This window comes from Stenella coeruleoalba (assembly GCF_951394435.1).
Source record: "Stenella coeruleoalba genome assembly, chromosome: 13".
NCBI classification, from domain to species: domain Eukaryota; kingdom Metazoa; phylum Chordata; class Mammalia; order Artiodactyla; family Delphinidae; genus Stenella; species Stenella coeruleoalba.
In genome coordinates, this window is record NC_137159.1 from 65,266,998 (window position 1) to 65,282,512 (window position 15,515).

Genomic DNA, 15,515 nt, shown 5'->3' on the forward strand with positions numbered 1-15,515 from the left:
ATCATTATTCTGAATTCTTTTTCAAGTAGACTGTCTGTTTCCTCTTCATTTGTTAGGTCTGGTGGGTTTTTATCTTGCTCCTTCATCTGCTGTGTGTTTTTCTGTCTTCTCATTTTGCTTATCTTACTGTGTTTGGGGTCTCGTTTTTGCAGGCTGCAGGTTCGTAGTTTCTGTTGTTTTTGGTGTCTGTCCCCAGTGGCTAAGGTTGGTTTTGAGCTTTGTGTAGGCTTCCTGGTGGAGGGGACTAGTGCCTGTGTTCTGGGGGATGAGGCTGGATCTTGTCTTTCTGGTGGGCAGGTCCATGTCTGGTGGTGTGTTTTGGGGTGTCTGTGGACTTATTATAATTATAGGCAGCCTCTCTGCTAATGGGTGGGGTTGTGTTCCTGTCTTGCTAGTTGTTTTGCATAGGATGTCCAGCACTGTAGCTTGCTGGCCGTTGAGTGAAGCTGGGTGCTGGTGTTGAGATGGAGATCTCTGGGAGATTTTCGCCATTTGACATTATTTGGAGGTGGGAGGTCTGTTGTGGACCAGTGTCCTGAAGTTGGCTCTCCCACCTCAGAGGCAGAGCACTGACTCCTGTCTGCAGCACCAAGAGCGTTTCATCCACACGGCTCAGAATAAAAGGGAGAAAAAGTAGAAAGAAAAAATTAGTAGAAGTGGAAAGAAAGAAAGAAAGGAGGGAGGGAGGGAGGAAGGAAGGAAAAAAAGAGAGAAAGAAGATAAAGTAAAATATAAAGTTATTAAAATAAAAAATAATTATTAAGAGAAAAAAAGAAAAACAATTAAAAACAACAACAAAAAAAATGTACAGATAGAACCCTAGGACAAATGGTGGAAGCAAAGCTATACAGACAAAATCTCACACAGAAGCATACACATACACAGTCACAAAAAGAGGAAAAGGGGAAAAAATCATAAATCTTGCTCTCAAAGTCCACCTCCTTAATTTGGGATGATTCTTTGTCTATTCATGTATTCCACAGATGCAGGGTACATCAAGTTGATTGTGGAGCTTTAATCCGCTGCTTCTGAGGCTGCTAGGAGAGATTTCCCTTTCTCTTTGTTCTCACAGCTCCCAGGGGCTCAGCTTTGGATTTGGACCCGCCTCTGCATGTAGGTCACTGGAGGGCGTCTGTTCTTCGCTCAAAAAGGATGGGGTTAAAAAGCTGCTGGTTGCGAGGAGGGAGGGGCACGGAGTGCGGGTCGAGCCTGTGGCGGCAGAGGCCGCCGTGACGTTGCACCAGCCTGTGGCGCGCCGTGCGTCCTCCCGTGTGAGTTGTCCCTGATTCCTGGGACCCTGGCAGTGGTGGGCTGCACAGGCTCCCCGGAAGCGGGGTGTGGATAGTGACCTGTGCTCGCTTACACGCTTCTTGGTGGCGGCAGCAGCAGCCTTAGCGTCTCATGCCTGTCTCTGGGGTCTGCGCTTTTAGCCGCGGCTCGCGCCCGTCTCTGGAGCTCCTTTAAGCAGCGCTCCTAATCCCCTCCCCTCACGCACCAGGAAACAAAGAGGTAAGAAAAAGTGTCTTGCCTCTTCGGCAGCTCCAGACTTTTACCCGGACTCCCTCCCGGCCAGCCATGGCGCACTAACCTCCTGCAGACTGTGTTCACGCCGCCAACCCCAGTCCTCTCCCGGTGCTCCGACCGAAGCCCGGGCCGCAGTTCCCATCCTCCGCCCGCCCCGGCGGGCGAGCAGACAAGACTCTCGGGCTGGTGAGTGCCGGTTGGTCCTGATCCTCTGTGCGGGGATCTCTCCGCTTTGCCCTCTGCACCCCTGCTGCTGTGCTCTCCTCCGCGGCTCCGAAGCTTCCCCCCTCTGCCACCCGCAGTCTCCGCCCGCGAAGGGGCTTCCTAGTGTGTGGAAACATTTCCTCCTTCACGGCTCCCTCCCACTGGTGCAGATCCCGTCCCTATTCTTTTGTTTCTGTTTATTCTTTTTTCTTTTGCCCTACCCAGGTATGTGGGGGGTTTATTGCCTTTTGGGAGGACTAAGGTCTTCTGCCAGCGTTCAGTAGGTGTTCTGTAGGAGTTGTTACATGTGTAGATGTATTTCTGGTGTGTCTGTGGGGAGGAAGTTGATCTCCGCGTCTTACTCTTCCGCCATCTTCCCGGAACCTCTGCCAAGCTGTTTTTGTCCGCATGGTGACTTTGTTGTAAAAGTGAGCATGAGTTTGGGGAATGAGAATTAATTCTTATGTAGCTGTTCGTTTAACTGAGCTGACCGTTTGCCAACTCCCAGGATCCCCCAAGATTAGCCACAGTGGCCAGCACAGGTTCTCCAGGGAGCTACACAGAGGAAAAGCTCCAGGAAATAACACTGTATTATTGCAGTTTTTCCCTCAAATACGTGGTGAGCTGGCTGACTACTCAGCTTCAGAATGGGTTAACACTGACATCAAAAGCAGGTAAGGGGGTCTTTTGATCCCTTGTCCTGGGACATTCCCTATTCTCAGTCTCCCCAGTGAGGAAAGTTTAAGACATGTAAAGTCAAGGAAAAGCCCATTAAAGGCTAAAGGAGGAAGAGGTTTTCCTGCTAAGGTCTGGTTCAGAAGTCACCTAAGTCAATTTATTTGTGCCTTCTTACTTCGTGTCCAAATTTCCCAGCAGGTCAGAGGACAGAGTAAGGGGTTTCCAAACAAGAGGAAACAACAGAGTGATCTTACCAGCCCAAACCACTCACAAGACAATGAATACTAAACCCAAGAGAGATGCGTAGAAATAGAAGGATGGTATCCAAGACTGGTGAACATGTGACCAACCATTTACACCCTGCTGACACAGATTCGCATAGGATACAGCTATATATGCAGATTCACCTATAGTTTCGTGCATATCATTAATTTATTATTTTTAATCACTATTATTTTATGGTATGAATATACTGCAATTTATTTTTCTTATTTCACTTATTGATGGACATGGGGGTTGTTTCCATTTTTGGCTATTGTGAAAAAAGCTGCTATTAGGAAAAGACCTTTTGTGGACATATATTTGCATTTCTCCTAGCTATATACATGGAAGTGGAATGTTTGGATAAGATGGGTGTATGTTTATCTTTATTAGAAACTACCAAAGAGTTTGGACCATTTTACACTCACACAATGAGTTTTAATTGCTTAAATTTAATTTAATGGGAGTTTTAATTGCTCCACATCATCATAGCACTACTTTCTCAAATCTTTTTACTAGTAGCCATTCCAGTGGGTTAGAAGTGGTATCTCATAGTATTTAAAAAATAAAAGCTTATGACAGTATATTTACACACAATAAAATATAGTTTTAAGTATACAGCCAATGAGTTTTGAAAATTTATGCACCTATATAACTATCACCACAACCAAGATATATATATGTGTGTGTGTATATATACTGATATACATATGCATGTATGTTTCCATCATTCTCGTACCCCTTTCTAGTCAGTAATGATCCCACTCTTACCTCAACTTCAGACAACCACAGAAGTGTTTTTGTCACTGTTGATTAGTTTGTTTTTTCTAAAATTTCGTATGAATAGAATCATAAAGTATTTACTGTTTTTCAATCAGCCTGATGTTCTTGAGTTATAGCCATACTGTTGTGTATATCAATAGTTTTTTCTTAACTGAGTAACATTTTATTGAATGAATGCACCATAGTGCATTCACTTGTTGATGGACATTTGGATTGTTTCCAGATTTTGGCTACTACAAATAAAGCTGATACTATCTTATTTTGAAGGTACAGATATTAAGGTAAGCATGCAATAGAGTTGGGGAGAAACAACTAGGCTACTGGAATAGAATGTGGACCTTGAAACAAATAAATTCACAATGATGATGATGGTGATGATGATGGTGGTGGTGATGATGAGTGTTTTTTATATATTTATTTATTTACTTATATTTATATATATAAATAAAATCAGAAATGGTAGTTCCTATAAATGGGGGAAAGATGAGCTCTTTATATACTTTTCTGGGATAATTGACTAATTGTTCATTTGGGAGAATAATTAGCTTCCTAACTGACTTCATACAAAAAAAATTACAGATAGATTAAAGGTCTAAATGTGTGAAAAGTACTTTTTTAAAAAAATATAAAAGGATATATTTATGAATTTGAAAAAAATTATTTAAAAAAATCACCAAAAAAAGTGCAAGAAAGAAAACAATTGATAACATCTTAACTTTTTAAAAAACCCTGCAACTTCTGTGGAATAAAGATACCATAGAGAAGGTAAAAAGATAAACCATAGCCTGAAAAAAACATATTAGCAATAAATAAATCCAATAAGGAACAGTAATCAAGAATGTATACAAAACTTTCACAAATTAATAATCCTCCAATGGCAAAGAACTTGAATAGGCAATTCATGGAGGAAGAAATCTGAAATGACAATTAACATATGATTAGAAGTTCAACTTCATGACTGATCAGGGAAAAACAAACAGAAATGAGATATTTTGTACCCATCAAATTTCCCAAAATTAAAAAATCTTTCAATACTAAATTGTTGGCAGGGATGTGGAGAAACGGAAACTTCCGTACATTCCTGTTAAGAGTGAAACTGGGACAGTTGCTTTGAAGAGCAATTTGCAATACTTGGTAAGGTCACTTTGTTTACATTACAATTCGACAGTTCTACTTTTAGGCATGTGCCCTATAGCTGCACTCTCTGTTACAGTAATCTCTAGCCACATGTAGCTATCTGAGCACTTGAAAAATTAAGATGTAATATAAGTGTAAAATAAGCATCAGACTGAAAAGAGTATAAGAAAAAGAATGTGTAGTATCCGATTCATAATTTTATATTGATTATTTATTGGAATGATAATACTTTGGATATATTGGTTAAATAAAATATAGTATTAGAATTAAAATTCAACCTATTAGTTTTAATTTTTAAAATGTGGCTACTGGAATATTTTAAATTACATGTGTGTGTTGCATTATATTTCTACTAGACAGCACTGGTCTAGGGAAACTCTCACACATCTACTCAAGAAGACATGTACAAGAACGCTTATAGCAGCATCGTTTGCAGTCACAAATTTAGAAACAACCTCTATGTTAATCAATAGGGCTATGAATAATTTGTCCCCATGAAATGAAATTCTATACAGAATTAAAATAAATAAATTAGAGTTACATATGTAAGCAAGGAGAAAACTCAGAAACGTGTTATGGAATATTATGCAGAGTACATTAAGCAAAAAATACAGGTTATAGAATATTATATAAACTGTTATACCATTCATTTAATGTTTTAAGAACTCCACAGAAAAATAACAAATGTTGTTTATGAATATACATATACAGTGAAAGTATAAAAACACAGGAATGATACAAACCAATTTCAGAATAATTATTGCCTCTGGGAATGGAAGGAGGAAAATGAGATTAGGAAGAGTTATATTAGAGACTTCAACTGTATTATTAATGTTTTATTTTCTTAAACAGATTGGGAGGAAAAATGGCAAATTGTTAGAATTTGTTAAAAGTTGTCATTGGGTACATAGATTAATCTTGTGCGTTATTCTCTATGGTTTTCTCTATGTTAAAAATCGTGAATCATAAAAAGTAAATGAGAAAACTATATTGTGTGAGACAGTTTTTGAAAAGACTAAATTTCAAAGACTTGGTGAAGATATTGCAAAGTAATAAAAGTACAGGGAAGGGGGTTCTATTTACACCCATGAACTGGAAATACAGTAGCTTCATGTAGTGGCAAATGGTAAACCTTTGGAGAAAGACCACCCAGGTTCAAATCCTAACTGGGCTGTTTTTAAACTATGTAACCTTGAGCAATGTGGTTAAATTTTCATGTTTGTAAAGCAAGGATCACAATATTTGCCCTGCAGGGTTGTTATGAGGGTCAAAGTGACATACACATCAAGTGTCTGGCACGGTAGACATTCTATAAACTGTAGGCTCGTGTACATTAGTGCAGATTTTCATTCCCTCCCTTTTTGTCTGAGACCTTCCATGTACCTCCTGCTTTTCCCCCAACTTTAAAGCAGGGAGAAGCGGAACTCTGCTCAAATAAGAATAACACCATAAGCACATGTGACTGTGTCCCTGAAAAAAGTGAAAGGCTACTAACATAATGAATATACCTATAGTAAGTCCCATGCATACGGACGAGTTCCATTTGGAGAGCACGTTCTAAGTCCAATTTGTTCTTAAGTCCAACAAAGTTAGCCTAGGTACCCAACTAACACAATCGGCTATATAGTACTGTACTGTAATATATTTATAATACTTTTCACAAATAATACATAAAAAACAAACAAACAAAAAATAAAACATTTTTAATCTTACAGTACAGTACCTTGAAAAGTACAGTGGTACAGTACAACAGCTAGCATACAAGGGCATGTTCGCATCTTTGAAAGCTAGCAACTTGAAGATTCATATGTAGAGGACTTACTGTATTTTTGGCAGAATGGAATTTAGTCAAAGCTTTGTTGTGTAATGGGATTAACACTTGCCTAACTGATCTCACACAGTAGCTATGAAAACGAATTGTGATGACTAGGAAAGCCTTCTCTGAATGCTGACAGATTCTTGCCTCTTCTGCAGCAGTCGATTTGTGGGACTTGTTCTCATTTTGACAGGTTTGAAGTGGAAAACACACAGCCATGGGGGCCTCTGAAACCAAGAACTGGAACTGCAGAGACATTAGATGCTTATTATCAGAATGACCTTCACCTAATTCCCAATGAGTGACAACTAGCTGTCAGGACTGAAAATTATCTTTAATGCCATTGTCTCATGTGTTCCCCACAGATATGCAAAAATGAAGTAAGATAATCCTAAGGGATACATTCTACTTATGGGGGTGCTCCAAGGATAGACAAAATTTCCAGAGTTCCTTTCTGTCAGTCAGTCCACACATACATTTATCCACTCAGAAATTCATCCTTCCATCTGACGCACAGACCAACCTGGCACAATGTGAGAGGGACCACACGGGGTGTGAATACCAACAGGTGGGGTCAGTGGGTCCATCTTTCAGTCTGTTCACCACATTCACTAAGGTCACCACTAAGGACCTCTTACTGGCCCAAAACAGCAGACATTTAACTATCCTTTTCAAGTACTATGGACTGCATGTTTGTGTCCTTCCAAAATTCATATTTCGAAGCCCCAATCCCCATTGTGATAATATTAGGAGGTGGGACCTTTGGGAGGTAAATATATCGTGAGGATGGAGCCCTCATGATGGAATTAGTGCCCTTATAAGAAGAGACGTGAGAGAGCTTGCTTCCTCTCTCTCTCTCTGCCGTATGAAAACATAATCAGGAAGAGTGTTCTCACCAGGAACTGAATTGGTTGGCACTTTAATCTTGGACTTCCTAGTCTCCAGAACTGTGAGAAATACATTTCTGTTGTTTAAGCCACCAAGACTATGACATTTTTGTTACAGAAGCTCAAACTGAGTAAGATACCAAATAAGGGATTCTACCCCATGTATGATTTCTCTCACCTGACCATTCCCTCCTTAACCCCCTCTTCTCTCTTGATGTTTGTCCCCTGCCTTGGTTTTCTTTCCACTTCTTGAGTGGTTAATTCTCAGTCTCCATTCCTCCTCCTCCTGCTTCCTAAGTCTTGGTGGGCTCCCAGGAAAATGCCCTCAGGTCCCTAATTTCCTCTCCCAAACTCGGTGGCCCCAAACTGAACCCATAATGTTCCTTTCATACCTTGTCTTCCTGTGGTCACCATCAGTTACTGGTCTGGGACCTCAACTGCTCCCCAACATCAGGGGTCTCTGCAAAGTCAGAGTGATTGGGTGAATCAGAGGTTGCAAATTATGGAGCCTCAGGAATATTTTGTTTGTTTAAACTAAATAGTGTTTACAATAAATGAAAAATCACAAAAATCCAGATTTTCATTTACCCTTTAAACCTGAATTTCCACATGACAACAATAAGTGGGAGCTGATTGGCAGCTGCCCCCTTTATTCTAAGTACACACTGTCCAATATGCTGTGCAGTTTGTCATGGTCCCCACTACTGCCTATTGATCTCCAGCAAGATACCTGACATGTTTTGCTTTTTTAAAATTATTATTACTTGCACAGACCTTGTAGTAAGTTGTGTCATAGATTTGTGTGGAAACATGATGGTGCTTTTGCAGAATTTTTCACTGCATGTGCAAAGAATATAGATACTATTGCAGTAGTATAGGAAATGTGGGATTTACCATTGCTCCAGCTCAACCTCTAAATGAAGGAAAATGAAGCCAGGTTTCCTATGAATGAAGACTTGTTCCTTTTAGTATCTGTGGTAGCTGCTGTCTGCCCTGTTTTTTTTAATTATGTTTTTCATTAAACATGGCAAATAAGCTGTGTGTTAGAGCATACTTAGTCCAAAGACTGTAGTTAAGATCCCACCTGAGCTCAATGAACGAGCCACTCAAGTTTGCTCAGTGATTTCTGCTCTCTTAGTTGGACCCACTTATATGAGTTGCTTGGGTTGTTGCTGAATACAGCTCTCCAGGTCATCTGTTTTGATAAGAGCTGTGTCATTTTTTTACACCACAGGTTTATTCCAGTGGGTGTGGAGTCAAGCGCCCAGGAAGTGGGGCAGTCGCTCACACTGTTTGGAGATTTAGCTCCTTCCTGAGCTGTGCTTTCAGGTAAGAGATTGTGCCAGGCTTTGGAAACACTGGGTTATGGGTTAGTAGCCTCAGCTCCATGTAACAGGGTTTTCCAGGGCCCACACCTGAGCCCGAACAACTGTTTCTTTATAAATGGAACAGAAAATGATGCTTTTGAAAACTCCAAACAATAATTTATTATATTATTAAATCAGGGATAAGTATCATGTAGGAATAGATTATAAACAAAGAAAACTGCTACTAAGTGGTAGATGGTCTGTTTAATCTGTTTCAGTCCCCTGATAACATTTTGCAGGTGTAATCAGGGTTCTGCTCTGCTAAACTGAGCCACAAATCACCTTATCTGCCTGCAGTTTGCTGTTTGTATTTATAATCGTATTATTTCCACATATAAAGATCTTCAGGAACTAATTTTTTCAGGGCCCTCCAGCAGTATATATACTGCTCCCCCATTTCCTGTCATAAAACGGGGGAAACATTTTAAGAATAGGTTTATTTGAGAGGGTGTGCCTATAGTAGCTTTTTCTCTTTTTCACTATACTAAGCTATATTATATAAATAAAAATATGGTGTGAGCCAAATACATTCCTATTTCAACAAAATAGAGTTTCTCGGCAGGCATTGAGATTTAAGTATCCTATCAAATGAAATCAACTCCACATTGACTTTCCCTCTCTGAGCCACCATATTTCTGAGATCTTACTACTTTTGGCAACAGAAGAAACTGGTCATTTTTACAGTAATTCAGGTTGAACAGGTTGGGGAGTGAAACCTGGTCTCCTCAAATCAAGTGAAGCCAAAGAATGAAGTGAGTCTCAAATGGCAGCATTTGCTGCTTTAACCTGGGAGTCTTACTTCCCATCATTAAAAGTAGGGTTTGAGAATGTGAAAGCAACTTGGCCATCTGCCTCAATTTCCTTTTTATCTTGGCAGATCTCCTCTGGCTGAGTGTATACAAAGTTGACTCAATTCAAGAAGAAAGCAGGATAAAAAAAGAAGAAAGGGAGAGTAAGTAGATATTGGGGGAAGGGAGTGGGAAAGGAAACCTTTACTGAGGACTGACTATAGCCAGGTATTTTGTATATTTTATCCTATTTAATGTCATAAAACCCTGGTAAGTAGGTATTATGTCCATAATATTGATGAAAGATGTGAGATTTGAAAGACTGGCTAACTACCAAACCTGTATTCTTTCTGTTACTACCTGGAGGATAATAAAAAGTGAGAAGGATTATGACCCATTCACTTAAGGGATATGTTGAGAAGATGGTGCAAGAGAGGTGTGGAGCTCAAAAGGCTAATGTGAGGATGAAAGACTAAGAAGTATCATTTTATTTTAAAGGCTGAGAATCAAATACAGGGAGATTTGGCAAACCTCCTGATGCCTAGGCTTGCTTTTTGATGGTTTGGGAGTGTTTGGAAGAATTTTATGGTTCCTTGACTTAGCCTCAGGTGAATGGTGAGCAATGGAGAACACAGTATGTTCTATCCATTAAGGCGCTCAAGTGGACAGGTGCCAGACATGAGCAAACTTAAGTGTTAAAAGAATGACTCTGATTGCTTTTTGGAGAGTAGACAATAAGGACTCAAATATTAAACAAAGCAAACCAACCAGGGGTTAGGGCAGTTGTCTAGGGGAGATAGGGTGGTGGCAAGAACCAGAGTGGTAGTGATGGAGAGAGTGAGGAGTGCTTGGATTTACATTATATTTTAAAGGTAGAGCCAATATCATGGCTGATGGATTGGATGTAATGTGTGAGACAAATAGAGACGTTAAGGATAATGCTAAGGTTTATGGTTTTTTTGACCTGAGCAACTGATTGAAACTGTGATGGGGGACTATCTGAGGAGAAACATTTTTAAAAAGGTAGAAGAGGAATTGAGTCCAGTTTAGGGTAGAATAACTTTGATATACCTAGTAGTTATTCAAGTGAAATTATTGGGAAGACAGTTGGATGCACACGTCTGAAGATACTGTATATGAGTTGGATATCAGGGCTGGAGGTGTATACAGAAATATATGGCATTTAAATCCATGAGATTGGGTGTGATCACTATGGGCGTGAGTGTAGAGGGGTCAGAGAAGAGGTCTGTGGATCAAGGGCACTCTGGCTTTTGTTGTAAAAATTGCCACTGAGCCATCTTGGAGCTATCCAGAACTTTTCTCTCTTATAAACTCCACATCCAATTCATCAACAAATCCATGTTCTAACCACTGCCACAGCTATCACCCCAATCACAGCTGCCGAGATCACTCCCCTTGACGATTACAGTAGCTTTCTAGCCTTATTATGGCAGCCAGAGCAGACTAATACAGATGGTAGTGACTTTTGTAGTGCCTGATCTCTGGGTGACAGAACCTCTCCCCAACTCTCCCCACTTTGGTTCTCTAGTCCTTTTTAACACTTTTAAGCAATATCTCCTGCATTAAATACCTTTGAGCTGAAAATACCTAAGGTGATTTCCATTTTTTTCTGAATAAATCCTGATGGACACAGTATTTGCTACCAAGGATGATGGCATTCATATTGGATCAAACTGCATCTATTGATATAGATACAATTGCCAGAGATTTTGAAAACTCTGTGTTATTGTGAGCAGCTGGAGTGATTGCTATCAGCTTGCTTGTTTAGTTGACTGAAACCTGGACTCAACAGTGGCCTAATTCAATGAATCTGAGGTGCTATAACTTCTTTGGTGAAACAGAAAGGAAGAAATCCTGAAGCTTAGGGAGAAGAAAGCTGGAATACATTTTTCAGGTGTGAACCTCCTATATTCCACTGTGTCTCGAGGAAGACCCAAAGCATTTAGAAACGCATTGATGAGGGAAACACCATAATTTTGTAAAGCTCTGTACTGTCTGTCTCTTGCTACCTGGGCATGAAAGTGATAGATGCCACTTTACAATACACCCCCAGAGTGGCTGAGACCAAGTGCCAGCACTTAACTGCCTGAGACAACATGGGCCTAGGTCCTGAAATGGTCAGTAGGGATGGGACAGCAATGTGAATATTGTGACCCATTGTGACAATTTGATCTGTGTCCTTAGGACTGATAGATGGGCATTCAACGAAAGTAATAAATATAATCAGAAACATTTGAGACCTGGACACAGATCTTGTAGAACTGTGTGCTCTCACCCTGATCCCAGACTCAAGCCAGTTCAGTGACTTGTAGCCTCTTGAATGAAGAAGGGACTGAGTCTCCTTGAGGAAGGAGCCCGTGACAGGACCAGAGTTATAGAGTGTAAATATTCCTCCAAGATTTCCCCCAAAGGACCTGCATCCATATAGCATGATGATAGTGAATTGAGGAAAGAAAAATAACAATATCTTTAGGAATTGTAGACAATAATTTGGAATGAATGTTAATCCCTGGGGACCTGAAATGCATCCGTAGTCTGCCAGAGTGGGGGCCTGTGGAGGTTGGGTGATAAGCAGAGTTTTAGTCTAAATTGACCTCACAGTGGGTCTAGAAAGTCTGAATTTACCTCAGGTTATTTCCTAAGTTCCCAAATGCATGATTGGAATAGACACACTGGTAAGTGGCAGAATCACCAAGTTCATTCCTTCACTTATGGGCTGAAGGTTATTAAAGTAGGGAGATCCAAGTAGAAGATGCTAGGGCTTCCTCTCCCTACTAATCCCTGGGTGAACTGCAGTTGTTGGTACTACCATTAAAGGCTGGAAAGATGCAGAAATGATGATTCCTTCCATATCCTTACTTAATTTTCCTGTTGGTCTGGCCATAAGGCAGATGCATCTTGGAGAATGACTGTACATTTTTGGAAAGTTAATCAGGTATAATTCCAATTGTAGCAGCAATACAGCTGGAGTAGGTGCCATGGAAGACTGAGCCACCCATCATCAAACTGCTTATGTTTTAGAACCATTTCTACTCAGTTACAGCTTGGTGTCATGCATGCCCAATGCTATAAACTGGGATTCAGATAATACCCAGCTCACATGCAAAAGAATGAAATTAGAACACTCCCTAAAACCATACACAAAAATAAACTCAAAATGGATTAAAGACCTAAATGTAAGGCCAGAAACTATAAAACTCTTAGAGGAAACCATAGGCAGAACAGTCTATGACATAAATCACAGCAAGATCCTTTTTGACCCACCTCCTAGAGAAATGGAAATAAGAGCAAAAAATAAACAAATGGGACCTAATGAGACTCAAAAGCTTTTGCACATCAAAGGAAACCATAAACAAGATGAAAAGATAATTCTTCCTGAGAGGTTGAACCAAGATGGTGGAGTAGAAGGATGTGATTTCACTCTCTCTTGTGAGAACACCAGAATCACAACTAGCTGCTGGACAATCATCAATAGGAAGACACTGGAACTCCCCAAAAATATACCCCACATCCAAAGACAAAGGGGAAGCCACAATGAGATGGTAGGAGGGGTGCAACACAGCAAAAACAAATCCCATAACTGCTGGGTGGGTGACTCACAGACTGGAGAACACTTATACCACAGAAATCAACCCATTAGAGTGAAGGTTCTGAGCCCCACATCAGGCTTCCCAACCTGGGGGTCTGGCAACAGGAGAAGGAATTCCTAGAGAATCAGACTTTGAAGGCTAGAGTGGTTTGATTGCAGGACTTCAACAGGACTGGGGGAAACGGAGACTCCGCTCCTGGAGGGCACACACAAAGTAGTGTGTGCATCGGGACCCAGGGGAAAGAGCAGTGAACCCAGGGGAGACTGAACCAGACCTACCTGCTAGTGTTGGAGGGTCTCCTGCAGAGGCAGGGGGTGGCTGTGGCTCACCGTGGGGACAAGGGCACTGGCAGCAGAAGCTCTGGGAAGTACTCCTTGGCATGAGCCCTCCCAGAGTCTGCCATTAGCCCCAACAAAGAGCCCAGGTAGGCTCCAGTGTTGGATTGCCTCAGGCCAAACAACCAACAGGGAGGGAACCCAGCCCCACCCATCAGCAGTCAAGCAGATTAAAGTTTTCCTGAGCTCTGCCCACCAGAGCAACAGTCAGCTCTACCCACCACCAGTCCCACCCATCAGGAAACCTGCACAAGCCGCTTAGATAGCCTCATCCACCAGAGGACAGACAGAAGAAGCAAGAAGAACTACAAACCTGCAGCCTGTGGAAGAAAAACAACATTCACAGAAATATAGACAAGATGAAAATGCAGAGGGCTATATACCAGATGAAGGAACAAGATAAAACCCCAGAAAAACAACTAAATGAAGTAGAGATAGGCAACCTTCCAGAAAGGAATTCAGAATAATGATAGTGAAGATGATCCAAGACCTCGGAAAAACAATAGAAGCAAATGTGGAGAAGATGCAAGAAATGTTTAACAAAGACCTAGAAGAATTAAAAAACAAACAAACAGAGATGAACAATACAATACCTGAAATGAAAACTACACTAGAAGGAATTAATAGCAGAATAACTGAGGTAGAAGAACAGGTAAGTGACCTGGAAGACAGAATGGTGGAATTCACTGCTGCGGAACAGAATAAAGAAAAAAGACTGAAAAGAAATGAAGACAGCCTAAGAGAATTCTGGGACAACATTAAATGCAACAACATTAGCATTATAGGGGAGCCAGAAGGAGAAGAGTGAGTGAAAGGACCTGAGAAAATATTTGAAGAGATTATAGTCGAAAACTTCCCTAACATGGGAAGGGAAATAGGCACCCAAGTACAGGAAGCACAGCGAGTTCCATACAGGATAAACCCGAAGAGAAACACACTGAGACACATAGTAATCAAATTGGCAAAAATTAAAGACAAAGAAAAATTATTGAAAGCAGCAAGGGAAAAATAACAAATAACATACAAGGGAACTCCCATAAGGTTAACAGCTGATTTCTCAGCAGAAACTCTACAAGCCAGAGGGAGTGGCATGATACACTTAAAGTGATGAAAGAGAAGAACCTACAACCAAGATTACTCTACCGGGCAAGCATCTCATTCCGATTCGATGGAGAAATCAAAAGCTTTACAGGCAAGCAAAAACTAAGAGAATTCACCACCACCAAACCAGCTCTACAACAAATGGCAAAGGAACTTCTCTAAGTGAGAAACACAAGAGAAGAAAAGGACCTACAAAAACAAACCCTAAACAATGAAGAAAATGGTCATAGGAGCATACATATTGATAATTACCTTAAACGTGAATGGAATAGTGCTCCAACCAAAAGACACAGGCTTGCTGAATGGATACAAAAACAAGACCCATATATAATCTGTCTACAAAAGACCCACTTCAGACCTAGGAACACAACAGACTGAAAGTGAGGGGATGGAAAAAGATATTCCATGCAAATGCAAATCAAAAGAAAGCTGGAGTAGCAATACTCATAACAGATAAAATAGACTTTAAAATAAAGAATGTTACAAGAGACAAGGAAGGACACTACATAATGATCAAGGGGTCAATCCAGGGGGAAGATATAACAATTATAAATATAGATGCACCCAACATAGGAGCACCTCAATGCATAAGGCAACTGCTAACAGCTCTAAAAGAGGAAGTCGACAAAGACACAATAATAGTGGAGGACTTTTAACACCTCACTTACACCAATGGACAGATCATCCAAAATGAAAATAAATAAGGAAACAGAAGCTTTAAATGACACAATAGACCAGATAGATTTAATTGATATTTATAGGACATTCTATCCAAAAACAGCAGATTACACTTTCTTCTAACTGCGCCCAGAACATTCTCTAGGATTGATCACATCTTCGGTCACAAAATAGCCTCAGTAAATTTAAGAAAAGTAAAATCATATCAAGCATCTTTTCTGACCACAATGCTATGAGATTAGAAATGAATTACAGGGGAAAAAACGTAAAAAACACAAACACATGGAGGCTAAACACTACGTTACTAAATAATCAAGAGATCACTACAGAAATCAAAGAGGAAAT

At 40.4% G+C, this 15,515-nt stretch overlaps 1 protein-coding gene across 1 annotated transcript in view; it reads left to right on the forward strand.

Moving 5' to 3' along the window:
* Positions 1 to 3,656: 3,656 nt before the first annotated feature.
* Positions 3,657 to 15,515, forward strand: part of LOC307196046 (xanthine dehydrogenase/oxidase-like) — a gene marked incomplete at its 3' end in the record, with an annotated part of 102,556 nt that continues 90,697 nt past the window's right edge. The window contains exons 1-5 of the mRNA XM_079940775.1: positions 3,657 to 3,731; positions 4,500 to 4,584; positions 6,597 to 6,783; positions 8,525 to 8,619; positions 9,535 to 9,609. The remainder of the gene's footprint in view (positions 3,732 to 4,499; positions 4,585 to 6,596; positions 6,784 to 8,524; positions 8,620 to 9,534; positions 9,610 to 15,515) is intronic.